At 49.1% G+C, this 16523-nt stretch overlaps 1 protein-coding gene across 1 annotated transcript in view; it reads left to right on the plus strand.

The window, feature by feature from the left end:
• Window positions 1–16523, plus strand: part of TEAD4 (TEA domain transcription factor 4) — a 63859-nt gene that overhangs the window by 2454 nt on the left and 44882 nt on the right. The window lies entirely within an intron of this gene.

The following is a 16523-nucleotide window of genomic DNA, read 5'->3' on the forward strand; positions in this document are numbered from 1 at the left end:
GTTTGGGGTCACACATACCTGGCTACAAATCTGACCGTCATTCACTGCCTTTGAGGCTCTCAGGCTGTTTCCTGATGAGTGCTATGAAAGGGGGTTAGTTGAAATCTACCCACAAAGTTTGTTGTGAAATTTTGACGTTTGCAAAGTATGTAGCACAGTGCATGGCACAGCCCAGGGCCTCAGTAGCCAGTCTTCACTGGGCTTATTTAAGCAAGGAACCTTTCTTTTCCTGGGTACCTCTCTGAACACCCTTTGACAAACCCTGCCATGTTCATTCATGTTTATTTAGCAAACATGAATTGAACATCTACTATAGGCCAAGCCCTGAACCATATTCTTCATCCTTAGGAAGCAGGTAGCTAGTGAACCAGGTGAGGGTGGGGGCAGGGCTTTGTCTCAGTAGAGCACAGGGCCTCCCACTCCAATGTTTTAATTCCAGTTTTTCCTTGACCCCAGAGTGAACTTGCTGAACATTAATCGACACTCTAATGTCAGCATATAACTCCCTCATATTGAAGATGGGAAAGTTGAGGCCGCTGGAGGGGCAGTAACTTGCTTAAGATCACACAACCAGTGAGTTGCAGACCTGGGACCAGAGTCCAATGTTTTCACTTTGCGTTCTGTCCCTTGCTGTGTGGATCCCGAAGCTCAGACCCCCGGTCACTTTCATCTAATGGGGTGGGGGCCAAAACCAAGTGACTTGGGCAACGTCTGTTATCTTGTGGCTCAAATAGGGTGGTTAGGAGGCAGAAATACTCCCCTGTGTACCAGCTAAAAGCATAGAACTGTGGAATCTGAGAATGCCAGCTCCGGAAGGGACCCTTAAGAGGTCTTTAAATGCACCCTCTTGGCTGGTCTGTACATTACTCAGCCAGGTGGAGAAGGGTCTCTATCTTCCAAGATCTCCTGGGATGCAAATGTGGCAGCCTCCTGTGGTTTCCATTCTGGAGTCTTGTGTGGGTGTCTGTCACAGAGCCATACCTGTTGCCTGACCTGTGGCTTCGCTCCTCTCCTGGGGGAAGTGGGGGACCTGGGTCTCCACATTGCTCTGCTGCTTTTCCTGTAGTTGAGGTCAGTCTGGGGGCAGTGGGAAATTCGGGGCTTGTAAGGTTGGCTCTACCTTGCCTGTCTTCCTTTGCCCCCCATGACCCTTTGTTGGCAGGGGTAGGGAGGAGAGCTCTCTTTAAAGCTCTGAAATTGGAGCTGAACAGCTGCTCTCCAGTCCTCCCTCCCTCCCCCAAGGGGTTTAACTGCTTAGGGGCCCAGGTGGAGGTCGGGGCAGGGCTTTGTCCCTGGGCAGCATAGTCTCCAAATCCTATGTTGTAATTGTACCTTTGCCTTGACTGCTTTTGAAATGACAGTTCTTCCCTTACCTTTGGGGTTTCCATGTAGATATTGGGGAGATTATAATCATCTCCTTTATGATATGGTCCTGGAGCCTTCCGCTGGTCAAGACTGGACCTTTGGGAACATTTCCACTGGAACTGCAGTCCCTAAGATCTGTGATCTGTGCGCACACCTCCGGCCTTTATTACTGGCGGGCTTGTGGAAAGGCAGGAGGGTGGGCCCAGCTCCCTGTGCGCCAGCTCGATGGTGGTGCTGGGTGGGGACTCAGCTTCCTTTGACCCAAACTTCGTGGGAACAATAGACTTCAGAGGAGTCACCAGGGACAGGAAATGGGAGCTGTGCTAAGGCAGGGTAACCCTCCTGGGGGATGGGATTGCATATCCGGCCGATAGGAAGGGCTGGGTGTTGGGGGCAGTGCAGAGGGCACCGGGGAGGGGCTGATGACACACAGGGTTGGGCCTTTTCTCTGAAGGGGGCTGTTGGCTCAGAGAAACCTGAGCTGCTTGGAGCCCATTATTTGGCTGAGCCTTCTGCTTTATGTTTTACTAGCAAAGGCTAGTGTGTGGTACCTGCCACTCTCCCTTACTGCCCAGCTCACCCCTGCTGGACCAAACCTTCCCCTTCTCTTCAAGCCCCCTAAGATGTCTTTGTGAATCATCCTGGCTTGGATAAAAGGCTAGTTTTGTTTCTTCCTGGATGGTCTCCATCTTGGCGTTGCGCCTTGAGTAATAATTGACTGGGGAGGCGATTTGTGCAGTGGGCAGAGCTCTGGGTGGGGAGGCAACAGGCCTGGACAACATAAAGGTGTTTTGTTGGTTTTTTTTTTTTTTTTTTTTTTTCCCACAAGCAGAGCAAGAAGACACAGACAGGACTGGCAGGGGAAGATTCCTGCTTGCAGCAGGTGGTGGAATGTTGTTCTGGGAGGCAGAGAGCTGTTATCTTGCCTCTGTCTTTGTAGGGGCAGAATAGACTTTGTGAGAGGCTTCAGGAGGGCTGTGGGAGAAAAGAGAGTCAGTCCACACTGAGTAGCTTTTTATGAGTTCAGGTTGCCAAACTTTTTATAGGTCAGGTTTCGGGGTCCTGAGAGAAATGGCAGGGTGACCACAGAATCATGGCAGGGTCTGGGAGAAGGGAAAAGTGTCAAATGGCAAACACTGTCCTGATTTATTTATTTCTTCAGTGTGGCAAGGTGGGGATCCTGGAAATGGCAGGCTGGTGAGCTTCATCTTGATCCCCCAAATTCCAGGTCAGGTATTTCAGCAAACAATCTAAGAGGACTTCAAAGACAAGCTGAGATAACTAGTAGTCAGCAGGTGTTCACTCTGTCAAGTCTTGGAAAACAGTCTGGTTTGGGTGGGGGAACCTTCAGCAAGAGCTTTCAGTCTCATGGTTTTCTTGGGTTTGAGAGGAGGCAATGTGATCTGACTGATGTGGCAGTAAGGTGGGTTTGCGTCCGGTTGAGAGGCTGCCCTGGGTCCTGGGCTGAGCTCAGCCGCTCTGGGGGAGGAGTCCAGTAAAATGCCACAGAACTCTCTTAGTGGCTTTGTCCTCTATTGATTCTGTGGGTTTTCAGGACAACAAGCATATGGGATGACAGAACCATGATTCACAATCATAATTGACTAGAATGCAAAAATTAAGCAGAAATATGAAATAACTAAAATTTTGTCTTAAGATTAATACATGCTCATTGTAGAAGGCCTTTATAAATTAAAGGAGTAACAAAATGGTACATAGTATCACAACTTAGGGGTGACCACAGTTAATGTTTTGGTATATATCCCACCAGATTTGTATTCTTCCAAAACCATGTATTTTAATATACTTGCAATTATATGTCCTGCTTTCCCCCTACTGAATTCCCGGTCCGGGCACATGCCCGGAGTTGTGGGCCAGGCCCCCGGGTGGAGGTGTGCAAGAGGTGACTGATCAATGTGTCTCTCACACATCAGTATTTCTCTCCTCTTTCTCCCTCCCCCCCCCTTTCTCTAAAAATAAATAAATAAATAACCTTTAAAAATTGTTTTCAATTTTTATTCATTAAAAATTACTTGATATCTAGAAATGTTGAATGTGTATACTTTCCTCAAGATGAAATCTAATTGATTTAAGTGTAAAATCCTGCATTTAAGTTCAAAACATCAATTATATAAGTATAGAATGGGGATGGACTGTCAATTCTTGTGGGGGGAAAATACTTGGGCATTTTGTTTGACAAAGGAAGGGGAAGGGAAATGAGCATTTATGAAGTGCCTACTAGGTACTAGGCTTTATTCTAGACACTTTTGCCTATGTCATATACTTTTTTTGTTCAACCCTCACCAGAGGACATTTTTTCATTGCTTTTAGAGAGAGAGGAAGGGGGTGAGAGAAACATCAGTGCTAGAGAGAAATATGAATTGGTTGCTTTTCATACATGCCCAGGCTGGCCATCGAACCCACAACCTTTCAGTTACAGGATGATGCTCCAACCAACTGAGCCACACTGGCCAGGTCTTCTTCAGTCTTTATAGCAGTTCTGTGAGATAGGGCCTGCTTTTTCTTTGTTTTGTTTTTTAATTTCTACTGTACAAAAGAGGAAAAAGGCTTCAGAGAAGTTAATACTGGGGTTGGAGTTTGAACCCAGGTCACTCTGTCTCTGCACTGTCCCGTTAAATAAACCCTGAGCCCGAGAGCCTAGTGGTGTGGTGGGGTCTGCATCAAAGAAGAGAGCGAAGTGCACTGAGCTCTGGGATGCTCAGGCCACTTTGGGAGTCATGTCTGGTTTTGGAGGGTGGATACACCCAGACGTTAAGTATTAAGCTTGCCAATGTGTCTTCACAGAGAGTGGATGAGGATTGGACCCTGTCCTGTCATCGAGGTGCTGTTGTTTCACCTCCAGAGTGTAGGCCCTTTCTGCAGTGATAGTAAGTTAGGTCCATCTGCTCTGAAGTCAGTTTCACTTAGGCAGTGAAGTTGCACTCAGGCATACCACAAAGAACTATGTAGAATTCCGTTACATAGAACTTGTTAGGGATGATTTGGAGGAGGTCTCTGCACTGGTTGGGAAATTGGACCAGGTGACCTCTAGGGCCTCTGCTTCCTCCAGGTGGTCCTGGACCTCAGTTTCTCCACATGCAGCGGGTAGGAATTGCACTAGGTGATATGGGAGGTGTCTTCTCTCTTTGACATTCTGAGATTCCTGCTGGAGACAAGGCTGAGAGATGTAGGGTGGATGAGTAGTTGGAGGAGACAGAGAGGGGAAATGTGGGGGTTACTGCCTGGTTCTTTATCATCCTTGTTTTTTAAAAATCCTCACCTGATTATATGTTTACTGATTTTAGAGAGAGAGGAAGGGTTGGGGGTGGGGGGAGAGAGAGAGGAGAAAGAGAAACATCCATCTGTTGCCTCCTGTATGCAACCTGAATGGGGATTGAACCTGCATCCTAGGTATGTGCCCTAACTGGGAATCGAACCTGCAACATTTTGGTGAAGGGGATGACGCTCCAACCAACCTATCCACCTGGGTAGGGCTCCGCAGCAACTTTGTACCAGCCGAATGAAAAGGTATATTAGGGACAGGCTGCACCCCAAGGCTGGGGCAGGGGAAGGTGACCGCAGCCTGGAGTGGTGGCTACAAGCACAGGCTCCAGAGCACTGCCATTCAGTAGAGATATAATGCAAGCCAGATACGTAATTCTGAGTCATCTAGAGGCCATATTCAAGAAATTAAGGAAGTAGTAAAATGGCCCTGGCTGGTGTGGCTCAGTGGATTGAGTGCCAGCTTGCAAACCAAAGGGTTGCCAGTTTGATTCTTGGTCAGGGCACATGCCTGGGTTGTGGGCCAGATCCCCAGCTGGGGTGTGCAAGAGGCAACCACACATTGGTGTTTCTCTCCTTCTCTTTCTCCCTCCCTTCCCCTCTCTGTAAAAATAAAGAAAGAAAAGAAAAGAAGAAAGGTGGTAAAATGAAATTTAATAATATTTAATATTTATTAAACTATGTCTAAAATATTGTTTAAACAAACATGTAATAAATACTTTATAAAACAATTGAGATAGTTTACCTTTTTTTATGCAAAGTGTTACAAATCTAGCATGTATTTTTTTTAAAGACTTTATTTATTTTTAGAAAGAGGGGAAGGGAGGGAGAAAGAGAGGGAGAGAAACATCGATGTGGGTGAGAAACATGGATCAGTTGCCCCTCGTGTGCCCCCCATCCAGCGACCTGGCCTGCGTAACCCAGGCATGTGCCCCCACAGGGAATCGAACTGGCGCCTTTTCAGTCCGAGGGATGATGTCCAACCCACTGAGCCATACCAGTCAGGGCCAAGTGTATTCTTTTACCCTTAGCAGTGCATCTAAATTTGGACTAGTCACTTTTCAAGTGCTCACTAGCTACGTGTGGCCTGTGGCTCAAGTTTGGACAGGATAGTTTCACAGCCAGCCTGCTTGGGTTTGAATCCCATTCCTGCCATCTTGTGCAAGTTACCTAATTCAGTGTGTCTTATTTCCCCCCTGCAAAATGGGGGCGATAATATTAATAGAACCAACCTTATGTGGTTGATGCAAAGATTAAACTCATCACTGTTTTTAAAAAGTGCTTAGTTTTTTGTTTGGCATGTACTAATCACTGTATAAATGACTTTAGATGGTTCTTAAACCCTGGGCAAGCTCAAGTTTATAAGAAGGAGAGGCTGGTGATAGGCTTGGGAAAACCCAATTGCAGAGTGGTCCTGTGGTTTTACTTGTCCACTATACCGGTTCCCAGAAGTTCTGCATAATGAAATTGACTTCATATCAGATGGACTGGACCTGCTTTTGCTGCAGAGAAGGCCTTCTGGAAGTGAGAAATGACAGCGCTCTGATGACAAGAGAAGTTCCAATCCTTCAACAGGTGTGTTCTGAACATCTGTCTGCCTGGGGCTGGGAACTGTGCTGGGTGGCCTGGACGAAGCAGAAGCATCCTCAGACATATGCTCTGTTGCAAATTGCATGACCTCGTATTGGAATGGGAGTGGAGGTCACTCCATCATTTGAAGGCTTAAGCAGTAGTTGTGCTGCTTGTGCAAGAGAAGAAGTAAAGCTGTATCAGTGGTTTGAATACCCTCCTCAGAACACTACCAGTCCAGCGCTCTCGGCATCAGCCCCCACCACTTGCCAATCCATAGCGGTCTCAGAGCGACCACTGTGTGCCTGGACTGTCCCGGGTGCACTGAGGAGAATGTGGATGGAAGACCTGTGCCCTTTCCCCAAGAAGCTTGCAATCCAGTCTGGGAGGGGAGAGAGACTGAAGAGCAGATGCTAACAATCTGTAAGATGAAAGAAGGGCTAATTAGAGGCACAAACAAGGGGGTGCCTGGTAAAGGTGGTTCATTCTGATGCAGCTGGGAGGGGTCAGGGAAGGCTTCACGGAGGAGGAGGCACTTGAGCAGGCTTTGTGGGATGTGTAGGGTTTTGACTGCACTGTGTATAGGTAAGAGAGGGACAGGAGAGAAGGAGGAAGAGGGATAAATATCTGTGGGGAGACAAAAAAATAGTGACTTCAGGACTACAGTCAAGAAGTAATTAGAAGAAAGGAGATAACTGGTATGTATGGGAGAGGTAGATTTGACCTGGGCCCTCCGGGTGGAATAAGGAGCACTGTTTAAAAACTTGTTTTTAAATTTACATACAGCAAAATTTACTCTTTATGGTGTACAGTTCTATGTGTACATATGACAAATGCATCGAGTTGGTGTTCACCACCACAATCAAGATGCAGAACTTCCGTGTCCCCAAAATTGCCCTCATGTGCTGCCCTCTCCCCTTGCCCATCCCCCCAAATGCTGATCCACTCTCCACTCCTGTAACTGCCTTTTCAAGAATGGACTCCTGTAGTACATAGCTTTTGAGTCTACTTTTTTTTTTTTTTAAAGATTTTATTTATTTATTTTTAGAGAGAGGGGAAGAAGGGAGAAAGAGAGGGAGAGAAATATCAGTTGGTTGCTTCTCATACATGCCCCAACTGACAACTGAACCCACAACCCAGGAATGTGCCCTGACTGGGAATTGAACCAGCAACCCTTCACTTTGCTGGATGATGCCCAACCCACTGAGCCACACCAGTCAGGGCTCAGCATAATATTTTGAGATCCAAGTTGTTGTGTGTATCAAGAGTTCATTCCTTTTTTTTTTTTTTTTTTGCTGAGTAGTATTCCATCGTGTGGATGGCTGCATCACAGTGTGCGTGCCCGTCCACCCGTTGAAGGGCTTTTGGGGTATTCCTAGCCTGTGTTGATTGTGAGTCAAGCCTCTGTCGACGTCAGTGTCCAGGGTTTTGTGTGAACACAGGCTGTCATTTCTCTTGGAGTGGGAACACCTAGGAGTGGGATTATAGGGACCATATAGCATGTGTGCGTTTAATGTCCTAAGAAACCACCAAACTGTTTCCAAGGTACACCACTTTGCGTTCCTACCAGCAAAGCATGAAAGCCCCTTTGCTCTGTACCTTTAGCAGCACTGGGCATGTCAGGCTTCTTTTTGTTACTGCCATTCTAGTAGGCATGGAGCGGAGTCCTACAGTGGCTTTAATTTGCATTTTCTTACTGACTGATGATGTCGAACATCCTTTGTGTGTTCGCTGGCCATTCGTATAACATCTTTGGTAAAGTGTCAGTCCAAATCTATTGCCTGTGCTTTTTTTTTTATTGTTTTATTTTGAGAGTTCTTTAATATTTTGCATGCAAGTCAGATATGTGATTTACAGATTTTTTTTACAAGTTTTTGGAGAAAACTCATTTAGGGGAGAAAATCTCCAAAAGAAGGTGATGGGTGTGAGGGACTCTGAAAGCGAGGTTAAGAGTTTATTGTTCCGAGCCTTGGCCTTTCTTCAAGGGTGAAGTGAGGCTGGGGTGAGGTGGGGGCTGGACGGGGCAACACCTAGAGAATGGCATATGAACAAGATAGGAAGGAACAGGGCTTTCCGTGAAGTCTGCTCCTGGCTTAGCACCTGCCGTAGAGCACACTTAAGCATAGGAGGCACCGGTGGTGGTTTGGTTTGCTGGGCACCTCCCTGACTGGCCGGCTGTGCCTGCTCTATTCCATCCACATGGCTGGCTGCGTCAGGCTGGGCTGGTCCCATCCAGGACAGTAAATGCTTGTCCCCAGCCTGGGTATCAACCACTTACATGGCCTTGTTTCCAAAGTGGGTGACCATGCATTCTGGAATGGGAGATGGGGCAATTGTCAGGCCCGCAAGGGTAAGCTACTGGGTAGGAGTGTGGCTGGTGCAAGAGAGAATCAGTGGGGTGTATTTTCTGGGTCAGGGTGGGTCCTCTCTGATGGTGACCTCAGCCAAGGGTCTGAAGGCTTTGGGCCACTGGACTTTCTAGGGCATCTTGATCCCTGTTTCTGTGTCTGTCTAGGCAAGGTGGCTCTGATATAGAAGAACATTTCTGTGAAAAATATCCCGGGGTGGCATGGGTGCTGCCTCCTGCCCCTTGTTCGTGCTCAGTCCAGCGTGTCCTCCTCCTGTGTCCTGGGAGCTGTGGCAGGCCTTTTCCACAGATGACTAAGGCCTAGAAGTGGACAGTGGGGCAGAGCTGAAGAGGAAGTCCTGCTTTCCTGGAGCTGCTAAAGCTGGCTGCCCCAGAGCCCTTGGCTCCCCAGGCTCCCTGGTGCTCTGGGCACTGGAGGGCTGCTCCCCAACGCCCAAAGCCCCCTCCTCGAGTGCCTTGTGCTGCAGGGGTGCCAAGTGTGGGTGCCCCCTCTGGCCCTGGCATGGTCTTATCTCTCTTTGGGCGAGCAGCTGATGGGGCAAATCCACCCCATGGCTGGGAAGACGAGCGTTCAGTGAGCAGCACACGGCACGTATCAGCTCAGGGTCTGTTCGTTCCTGTAGAACTGCCCTCTGACAGGATGCGCGGGCGAGTCCTGGTAGGCTCAGCCTCAGTTACCTGTTTTCAGATCTGAGTTTTCATAGGACAGGCCTACTTAAAGTGAAGTACTTTCCTAAGTTCTGCTTTGTTTTAGAATCCTGAAGAAAGGTCCTGAGGAGAAAAAAACAGGCAAGACTTCTTCTGCCCACTTTTTTTTATTTAATAGCCTTTATTTATGTGTTTGAACAGTTTTGGGTTCACAAAAGAACTAAGCAGAAAGTGTAGAGAGTTCCTTCCCTTCTCCCCCACTTTCTTCTTTTATTGACACCTTGCACTGCAGTCCATAGTTTTCCTCTGGGCTTAACTCATCGTGCTGCTCGTTCTGCGGGTGTGGACAGAGGTGGGGCGGCGCGCACCCACCATCACAGCACCACACAGGCCCTGTGCCTGCCCGCAGAGCCCCGGGGCTCCACCTGTTCATCCCTCCTTCTCCTCTTTTTCCTGTGTCTGCACTTTGATTTTTTCAGAATGTCATATAGCTGGAGTCATGGAGTGTGCGCCCTTTTCAGACTGGTTTTCACCTAGCCATGCACCTCTAAGGTTGTTCCAGGTCTTTTCACAGCTTCATAGCTCACTTCTTACTGTTGCTGAATGATAGTCTACTTCCCCTGCCATTTCTCTTTGTAAGTGTTGCTGCTGAGATGCAGAGAGGGCAAGTGACGGGCTCCTGAGGCACCGGGAATGTGCAGCAAGGCTGAGCTTGGAGCCTAAGTTGCCTCTGTTCCCAGAGCCTGTGTTGGTGCCCAAAGCCAGTTTCATCACAGCTTCCTCAGCCCCTTCAGTGGCTCCAGGGCAGGCCGCAGGGTGGGGTGGGAGTGGAGGTCCGGGACACACACTTGCTGTGACCCACTTCCTGGATGGTTAGGGCTAGGCCCACAGACACCCGCATCCCTGGATGCCTAGAAGAGGTGACTGGGGACAGTGTCCCAGGTCCCAGCTTTTGGAGAGCAGAGGAGTTCGGATGCTGACCCCTGAGGGTGTGGGGCTGGGGAATGGTGGAGACTCTGCTTCCGCAAGGGCTTAGGGCCTGTAGCCATTCAGGAATCTTATCTCCTTTTCATCACCATGGCCCCTCCCTGTTGAGATACCTCCCATTGGCCTGCTTCCCTCCCCACCTGTTTACTTATCTCTCCTCTTGTTGCCCCTCATTCCTTTTGCTGCTCTCCTCTCTACTGCTTCCCAGATAGCACCACTTCTCTCTGGTTCGTGCCCTCTCTGTCATCCCTCCAACAACCACAGATGTTTGAGGAGCCCTTCCGAGAGCCAGCCTCTGTGCCCATACCTTTGGATGTGATTGAACTTAATCCTCAAGACAGCCCCACGAGGGGATAACATTATTATCTCTGGAATATACTGGGGAGGATACAGGCTCAGAGAGTCAAGCAGCTTGTGCAGGGATATTGGGTATTGGGCCAGCATGAGCAGCATGAGGCCCAGCCAGGATCTGAGCCCAGGGCCTGACTCTGCCCCGCAGCCCCTCCCCTGTACAGTCCAGGCCCAACGGGGTCTGCTCTCTGTGACTGTGGTTCCAGCGCATCTTATACTAGGAGGGTTGTGGGGTCCTCTTTTTGCCTTTTCTGTCACCCTCTTCCCATTCCTATCCTGTCATGAAGTAAGATGTGACGAACATCCTCACAGCAAGAGGTTAGTGAGGGGTGGTGGGTAGTGTGTTCCAGGTTCTTCACCTGTGTTGCCACACGTGACCCTTCGTCTCTCCCTGTGGCATGTCTTTTCCTCCCTCCTTGAGCGATGAGGAGACAGAAGCGCTAGGGAGGTTAGATAAGTTGCTGGGAAGAGGTGGATTTTAACTCAAGCCCTGCTACTCTTGAACATTCCTCTCCGTGGATCAGACTCCTGCCGAGCTTCCCACAGAGCCCTGGGCTGTTAGGGGAGGAAGAGGCTCGACTTACAGTGGAGGAAGGGTGCTCTGGTGGTGGCACTTCAGGCATTGTGACACCCAGGCCGGTGTGGCTTTAGGAGTTTTTGAGAATGGCCCTTTTATGGCCTCGAGCAGGCCCTGGCCAGCCTTCCAAAGTCACACTGGGGTCAGTTGTGTCCAGCTGAGTATGTGGCCCAGCCCATTTCTCTGCTGCACTGTTTTCTTCTCCATTCTCTCTCCTTCCTTTGTCCTCTGGACTTGCCTGCCTCTGGCCTGGGAATGCTCCTGTCTTGTCTCTTTGCACTCCTGTGAATGCCATTTTCCTTTGTCTCCGGTATGTTCAGCCCAGGGGGACTCTGTTGCCTCCTTTTCTCCTTTTCTGCCCATATCTGTTCCTTTCTGTCTCTTAGTACTATTTTTAAAATATTGTGGTACAATATATATAACATAAAATTTACCATTTTAACCATTTTTTGAAAAGATTTTATTTATTTATTTTTAGAGAGAGGAGAAGGGAAGGAGAAAGAGAGGGTTGCCTCTCATGTGCCCCCTGGGGACCTGGCCCGCAACCCAGGCATGTCCCCTGACTGGGAATCAAACCGGTGACCCTTTGGTTCACAAGCTGGCACTCAGTCCCCTGAGCCACACCAACCAGGGCCCATTTTTAAGTGTCCTGTTCAGCTTCGTTAAGTACATTGACAGCGTTGTGCTACCATCACCATTTGTCTTTGGAACTTTTCATCATCCCAAATGGAGATTCTGCATGCGTCATACAGTGCCTCCCTGTTCCGTCTTCCTCCAGCCCTTGGTGACCTGTGTTTTTACCTCCTGTCTCTATGAATTTAATATAAATGGAATATAAATGGAATCATACAATATTTATTATTTTGTGTCTGGTTTATTTCACATAGCATAATGTTTTCAAGGTTCATCCATGTTGTAGCATGTGTCCGAATTTCCTTCCTTTTTTAGGGTGAATAATAGTCTGTTGTACGGGTATCCCACATTTTGCTTGCCCATTTATTTGTTGATGGGTGTTTGGGTGGCTTCCACTTTTTGGCTATCTTGGTGCCTTTTAACATGTCTCTCTCTATTCAAAGACATTTTATTTAATATATATTTTGGTTCATTACCATAGAGCTGACGACCAGCAGCAGTATGACTGAGGCCAGGACGAAACTTGTCCAACACACACGTCTGGTCCATGAGGCACATCACAGCCTGCTTGCACTTAGGACACTAGACAGCACTTCAGCACTACACTAGGGGACCACTGAAAATAACATCAACAAAGAGCACAAAAATGCAAACGCCATGGCAGTAGATAGACTGTGAAAAGGACACTTGTGTACCGTATGGCAGGCAGCTGAGACCAGAAGGCCGAGTGCAGCCTTATTTGAACTCCGCCAAACTTGACTCTTGTGTGCACATCTGCAGACGCTGGGAGAGCACAGCGAGTATTGATGGGGCTACAGGTGTCAGTGATTAGGTGAATTTGCATGTCTAGACTCTGAACAATCTGTGAATACTAAGGATCGACTGTACTCATGTCTTCACAGGGGATCCTGGACCCATGCTGCCCACTAGAATAAAGGATGTTGAGGGCAGGCCATGCCCCATGTGACTTGCTATCCAGTGCCCAGTATATAGGAGGTGCTCATTATGCAACTGCGAATGAATGAATGAAAAACTCAGAGGGCTGAGGTGCTCCTGGCGAGGTGTTAGGCATGAAAGTAAGCCAGGGGGAATCTTTTGGCTGGGAACTTGCTGAACCACACATGTCAGTCGCCTGCTCCTCTCCTTCCTAGGAACCAGCTCTCCTCGTCGAGAGGCACCCGGATGCTGGTCATGGCAGTTGCAGCTGTGTCGCAGTGAAATGCAGGGCTGAGGGTCAGTGCTCCTCCCGGTTCTACTGGTGTGGGGCCTTTGGGCAGGACACTTCTCCTGTTGGTTGGAGGGCCTTCTCCTCACTCACACCAACCTCGGGAATTCCACACCTCCCAGCAGGGACCTTCAGCAGAGGCCTCAGGGACATGGAGTCTGCTGAGAAAGGCGTATGGAAGACTTTGGAATCTTCGAAAGAGGAATGCCTCTAGCTTCTCTTCACTGCTCAGTCGGGGTCTGGGGCCCCTCCCTGTTACTTCACCTCTAACCTAAATCCCTCAGGCTGTAGACTCTGACCACTCCTCTCCTTTCCTCCACTCAACTGTTGGTAAGGAGGTCAGAGCAGCATTGTGGTGGGCGAGCAGCCGTCTGCTGTGGGAAGGAGCTGAGCTTATCCACCTAGAGCTTTAGGGCTCCGCACAGCCCTTCACCCCGGGAGCCCCGGCCCCGCTGCCTGAAATGGGGTGGTACCGGCCACCTCAGAGGGATGTTGGGAGGATTAGAGGAGATATTAGACCAGGGCCAGGCACAGAGTGGGCATTCAGAAGTGCCACCTACCAGCCTTAGTGCTGAAATTGGGTAAGCGATCTCTGATAAGCAGAATGTCTGTGTTCCTCGGTGTCCTGGGTACCTCCTCCACAGCTGGGCCTCCCTCCGTGATTGCTAGGCTACCACTCTGTCCTTTAGGGTCATTTGCCCAGTGCAGGGGAGCCATGTATGGGAGGGCAGAACTGTGGGGGGGTGGGTTCCTGCTCTGACCGGCTCTGCCTGGAGGAGAGGTTCTCCTCTCTGGCCCCAGGCCCCTGTCCTCTCCTTCCCTTTCCAACCCTCCAGAGTTACAGCAAAGCCTCCTATCTCCTAGGCACCCGGGGCATGCAAATTTTCCCGGGTCCTCAGACATCCATGGCTGTAGTTGGTAAGAAAATGACTTGGAATGGAACACACAAGCCATGTGAGGAGGCCTGAGTGGTTGAGGCCAAAAGTGTTCCATTCCTGAGGCCTTTGTGGGCTCAGCCAGGGAGCCCTTCTGGGCAGAGATAAGCCTGGGTGGAGCTGTGCGCCTGGTGCCTGCTCCCACTGGAGCCTCTCGTGCCCCCCGGCACTTAGGTGTTTGCCTGTCTGTGCCGGCCTGCCAGCCTCCAGCTAAAGTCAAGACCCCGAGGGACTGAACCCGTTTCTTCAGAGTTTAGTCTTGGAATGGGTACCCCCCAAAACTTGTTATTTTGCAAAATTTTAGCTTTATTTAGGTATAATTGACATACAAAATTATAAGATACTTAAAGTTTATATCTGGTAATTTGATATGTGCATACATTATGAAAGGAATTACCCTTATCTGATTAATTAATACATCTATCACCTCACATTTTTATAATTTTCTTGTTTTTGGTGAGAACATTTAAGTTCCACTCTCTTAGCAGATTTCAGTTACCTAATTCAGTGTTAGCACCTGTAGCACCATGTTTTACATTAGATCCTCAGAACTCCCTCATCTCATACCTGAAAGTCTGAACCTTTTTGCCAGTGCCTCCCTGTTCCCCCACCCTCAATAGATGTTTATGGGTGGGCGGGTGTCAGGAATTAAATAAGTACAGGGGCTCACTGTAAGCAGGAAAGCAATGCAACTAGACTCGGGGTTTAGGAGGTAGTGAGGAGACCCAGGGGAATAGGGGAAGACTGGGATGAGTTGGAAGAAGGCTGGGGTTTCCTGTTCCTGATATCCCCTCCTGTTCTAATTTAAGAAACGAGGTCAAGGCTGTGAAGACTCAGGCATCCCCCCAAAAAATCTGTGTTTGCACTTCTGCTTCAGTATGTGCAACACCTTTTGGCTCAGTCTCCAGAGTCTAGTCAGGTGGGAATAGCCAGGATAATGATGGGAGGAGCAACTTTTGCCTCTGCTCTGAAATGAGTTGGATGGGGAAGATCCACATTCCATTTGGTGCAGATGTTCTGTGGCCACAACTATGTTAGATTGGGCAAGGCACCTGGGACTCAGACATGTGACTCCTGGCCTTGATAAGCAAGCCTTGCTGATAAGTCCACCACCCTGAAGAAGGATTCCTGGTCTGGAGTTGAGACACAGGGGACCTGCCTCCCGTCCTGAATTACTCTAGCCACTACACCTGCCTTCTCTGTCTTTATGCCTTTGGGACAAATGTATCTCGAAGATTAGGATGGGTCTTCTGGAAGAAACTCCCAAGTTTTCTTTTTCCTTGCAGCTTCTCAGTTGTAGGAGCCATCGGGGTGAAGGAGGTGGTTCTTTCAGTGGCCCCTGGAGAGAGTGGCAGACTGAGAGCTGAGGTGTCGGTGGGCAGGGTGTCAGAGCCCACAGATACGAGAATCCTGGTTTGTCTGGCACACCAGGTGTTAGCCTAGATCCCAGAGCTCTTGGAATCAGAGTAGGGAGAAGAAGGGCAGAGAGGACCACTTTTACCTTCATAGTAGGGAGGCAGATTTGGGCCCTCTCCTAATTGTCTCTTTCTAACCTTCTAGATGACACCAGGCCAGTCTTACAAAGTTTCTGAGTTTCAGCCTCCATTGCTTTCAATTTGGGGTCAGACAGCACAGGGAGGAGATTATAATCCTGTATGTGTTGACTGCTAGCGAGTTGAGACATTATAATGAACAGAAATTGGTAGATTTCTCCCTGTCTGAGGGATGGGGATCAGTGGAACTATCAGTTTCTTACGGGTGACGTCTGCTACCTGAACTCCCAACACTGAGGCAGAAGTGGTGGGGGTGCTGATGTATGAGAGCTGGTCTTATTCTCAAGGAGCTCACGGTCCAGTCGGGCAAACAGATGAGCAAGGTGCAGTCACTTCCGCAGGACCAGAAGTTGACCGGTGTTGAGTTGCATGTTGGAGGCCCTAGAGGCTAGAGGCAGTTTGGTGGGGCGTCCTCAAGGAAGTGGGCTTTGAGAGCCAGCGGTTAGTGTCTTAAAGACACAGCCCTGGACCAGTCAGGACAGGACTTCAGCGTCTGAGGTCTGGTTTTGTCAGTTTTTTAGGGCAACTTATTTCCCATCCTTAAGCCTCGGTTTTTTCATTTATAACATGGGAACAATGATTCCCTTCCTGTCCTGAAAGGGGTATTGAGGAACTTACTGTTCTCATAATTAGAAAGATCAGTATAAAAGCCTCTTAAATTCATGAATCTTCTGAAAATTCCTGACTATGCAGCATCTGTGGCCCCTAGGATAAAGCCTGGAGTTTGAATTGGGTGGGCTTTTGGGTGGGGCAGGGGCAGAGAGAAGGCCTTTAGACCAAGCCCTCGGAGCCAAGTCAGGGATTATTTTTATTCCTCTGGTCATGGCGCATGGCCCGGGCTTAACGATGCCATCTGTTCCCCCCACCCCAGCCCGCCCCAGCTCTCATTCTGGCAGGCCCTGAGGGTCACTGTGGAGCACTTGGGGAAGGAGGTGAGGAGTGGGGATCCTTTTCTGGACGGGTATTGGCTTACCCCCGTTCTCCTAGCCGAGGGCAGAGGGTGTGTGGGAGGTTTGCCTAGTTAGGGAAC

Source organism: Phyllostomus discolor, chromosome 2 (assembly GCF_004126475.2).
Source record: "Phyllostomus discolor isolate MPI-MPIP mPhyDis1 chromosome 2, mPhyDis1.pri.v3, whole genome shotgun sequence".
NCBI classification, from domain to species: domain Eukaryota; kingdom Metazoa; phylum Chordata; class Mammalia; order Chiroptera; family Phyllostomidae; genus Phyllostomus; species Phyllostomus discolor.